The sequence below is a fragment of the Sinocyclocheilus anshuiensis genome, unplaced genomic scaffold (assembly GCF_001515605.1).
Source record: "Sinocyclocheilus anshuiensis isolate Anshui unplaced genomic scaffold, SAMN03320099.WGS_v1.1 scaffold2918, whole genome shotgun sequence".
Classification (NCBI taxonomy): domain Eukaryota; kingdom Metazoa; phylum Chordata; class Actinopteri; order Cypriniformes; family Cyprinidae; genus Sinocyclocheilus; species Sinocyclocheilus anshuiensis.
The window spans coordinates 52,751-56,462 of NW_015547786.1; the positions used below are offsets into that span (position 1 = coordinate 52,751).

Sequence of the window (3,712 nt, forward strand, 5' to 3'; positions counted from 1 at the left end):
AATTCTGCCCCACTCCTTAATGTCCCTGAACAGTTAAATTTGTTTTTAAACCACAATGCTTAAAATGCGTTTAAATGAAAATCTTAACCTACATCATGCCGCGCAAAACGATTGATATATTTCTACCGGTTTATCTCTCAACCCATAAGCGAATATATTTGTTCAAACACAAAAAGCAATATACATCCATCAAGTTGTTAACTTGTTAATCAAACTAACCTCAAATCTGTGGGGACGATGACGCTGTGATTTTATCTGCTCCATGTGCCCGGTCCACTTGCTGTTTCACAATTTCCACTCCATCATCGGCTTTAAAATAACCTGAGCTGGGGATTTTACGGACTAACTCATGTTTTCCCCTCTCTCCTCATTTTTTTTAGAATAGCCCCCCTCACTTTCTTTTTAGAATAGTTTAAATTTTTACTTATTGAAGATTGTTCTTTGCATGACCATTTCCAGATTATGCCAGAACTAGGCCTAAGTGAAGAGAGGTGAATGCAGACATTGCAGCATCACCTGATTGATAAATTGTGCAGGGGTCGTTCAAAAGTAAAAATATAGAATAAATGCATTTGAGTTGGTTTATTGTTTACATTTTTTCCCTTATGAATTTGTTTGGTGCAGCATTCTATATGTATATAGGTATGTTTGGGCTGTTATAAATGTTAAAAAAATAATTTATATATTGTAGAGTTGTTTGGGGTGGGGATAAATTAAACGCGATCTGTGATGAGTCACAATCGTGTTGCATCGTGGTCTACGGAGCGGCCTGAAGTGTGCATATGAAGCAGACTCGCTCCCTCGGTCAAAATCGAGGGGTCGAGGGTCTGTCCATATAAACTTCCCTCGTCCACTTCACGAAGTGGAACGCACTTCAAAATGGCAGAGGGGATTCCATCGAGGGGAAGTGCTTAGGGAAGTTGGGAGTGCGTGTCTAAAAGTGGAGTGGACGCAGCCCTGGCCACAACCACATGCCCTTCCCTGCTGAAAATCAGGCTCACATTTGTGATGTCATCATACAAGGACCCAACAACATTATATGCAGTACTCAATCTTGAACAGAAGGGGGCACTTAACTGCAACTTTTTTATAGACTAAACGCAGAATTTTTGTATAGAACAGTATTTGCAGTGTTTTTTTTGGACAAGCCCCTTATAATAAACCCTGACTCGTCATGTGGTTTTCTAATTTTTTCTTCTTCTATTTTTCCACTTGCTTATCATTGTGGTTATCAGTACATTTTAAGATAAAAGTTGATTTTGGTTCAAGTAAATTGGTATAGTAAAGTAAGTTGTATACATAAGTTATAAAATCTACGGGCATCAATATGCCAATACCTTAAACATTGTCACCAATTTTTTTTTTTTTTTTAATAATTCATACATTACGGTTTTGGACTCTTTTAAATTCCAGGATAATTTATATAGGCACATTTCTGCATTTATGGGGATTTATTACATTCCAAAATTTGCAATTTCATATTTAACAGATAGTGGATTTATAATCCACCCAAACCAGCATTCCAGTAATACTCCCAACAATTATTCTAGACATCTGATTCAATGTGACTTTTCAAATGTATCCAATATGCCAAGGACAATACCTGTGCAAACTCCAAGGTTTTTTTTTAGTGTTGATTTAACTGCTCCTAGACAACTCCAGAGCATTCTGTGTTGTGCTTTCTCTTATTTTTTAATGTTGTTAACAAAGCATTTCTACACAACCATAATCAAAAACTGATCTTATCATTGCTTGGTCAACAGAATGTCTATTCACGGAGTCCCCACTCTGTTCCCGCTATGCCCTCCTTGTGTTGATCCTCCTACAATATATATAGGTACAGTTCACTCTACTTGAAAGGTTCGCTCTTTCTGTTGGCCTTTCGTATAACATCAGTTTGCACTTTTGCATATTTTTCTTCTATTGTTGTACATATAGCATATTATTGTACATATAGCACCTTTTTACTTGTTGACATCTTTAATTTCCAATCAATAGACCAATCTTCCACCTTTTAAATAGCTGTCTAAAATATACTGTTTATTGGTTGGTAACGTTAGATGGATAGACAGATATACGTTGTTTAATAGTAAATAATAATAAAGATAAAGTTCCATTTCAGTAGATTGGCTAATTATTACGTTTTTGTTTACTGTTTCTTGCTGAACAAGCACCGTGAGCTCCTGCAAAAATGATTTCGCCATTCTCATATTCCTCCTTCTAGCGTACTCTTCTAGACAATGTGAAACGTTGTATTTCTAGCATTTATCATGTTATCGCCTCCTTATTATAATTGTTTGTAGTATTCCTAATTTCTAATGCGCCTTGGATAAAAGCTTCTGCTAAATGAATAAATGTAGAAAAAAATACTTAAATAAAAAGGCGAATGTTGATTGGTGCAGCCAGCAAACACATAATCACAAACGCAGGGGCGGATTCAATTCGTGACGTCAGACAGACGCCGCGCTCAAGAGTCAAGACTAAAGTGGAAGAAGAGTTCAACACGTGCTCTCTGCTAACATCGTAAACTGCAGAACATACAACTTCATCTCGCTTTAAATTCGCAGCGCATTTAAAATCTTACGATGCCAGCCCAAATCATCTGCGGGAAAACGATCTCAGCGTAAGCTATTTTCTTTAAAAGTTTTTTTTTATTCATGTCACGTTGATAGAGCTTTGGAGCTTTTTTTTATTTACATGTTTCATGTTCTCACGTACTTAAAGTGACAATTAAAGCTACAATATTTTAGAGAGTGCGTGTTTTTTATACCGCCAACATTTGTGATTGTTTTTTGGTCACGTATTGAACTCTGAACTTTGAGACATCCACTGGGGATTTAATTGATCGCATTTATCAATGGTTTTAAAGTTTAAAAGACTATTATGTAAGCGGTGCAGACGCAAAAAAAGTGTACAGGCCTTATACGTTTTTTTTGTTTGAACAGGCTAATACATTCAATGAGACCAAACATCACATGATCTCCAACTGACCCTTATTACATAATGAAAGAATGACACAGTCAGTAAATCAAACATTTAGTTACTTGCAGTGCACTCATTAATACCTTTATACAGTATGTTTCTTATTTATCTTATGGATATTTTTAGTATTTCCCAAACTGAAAAGAAAACCAAGCAAAAATGGCAAATTTGGATATCATTGATTTTAAAGGTGCACTACAGAAGATTTTTTTTTGTTTTGTTAAAATTGAACAAAATCAATTATTGATGAATACAACTAAATAATTCAGAAATGACAGCGCCTATGCCTGCATCTCTGACTAAAAAGGCAATGAAACAGTCTAGAGAGATGGACAGACCATCACAGGGCCAACACACAAAGACAGACACACTGTCTCACTCACATCTATGAGCAGTTTAAGCCTTGTTCAGACTGTATGTCCAAATCTGATTTTTGTGCATTTCCAATCATATTTAGTGAGTGTGAATGGCAAAAAAATCGAATGAAATTACATTTCTGGAAATCTGTTTCAGCCTGACCACTCTGATCGCACTTTCTCATGTCATGTAAAATGTAAACATCTCGGATGTTGTTTGTTGAAAACATGCGGAATGACTTTGCAGGAAAAAGATTGTGTTGTGAAGTGCAAGTCAAGCTGAAAATGACAATATACTACTTGTCTACATAAACCTCTTTGAGTTTTGAAACCGGCATAGATGGCGGCATGGAATAAATCAGTGCATTCCTGCT

The 3,712-nt window shown here is 36.0% G+C and overlaps 1 long non-coding RNA gene across 1 annotated transcript in view; it reads left to right on the top strand.

Moving 5' to 3' along the window:
- The first annotated feature begins 2,459 nt into the window (after positions 1 to 2,459).
- LOC107704609 (uncharacterized) overlaps positions 2,460 to 3,712 on the top strand; it is a 13,778-nt gene continuing 12,525 nt past the window's right edge. Inside the window, exon 1 of the long non-coding RNA XR_001635979.1 lies at positions 2,460 to 2,623. This is a non-coding gene — a long non-coding RNA (uncharacterized LOC107704609). The remainder of the gene's footprint in view (positions 2,624 to 3,712) is intronic.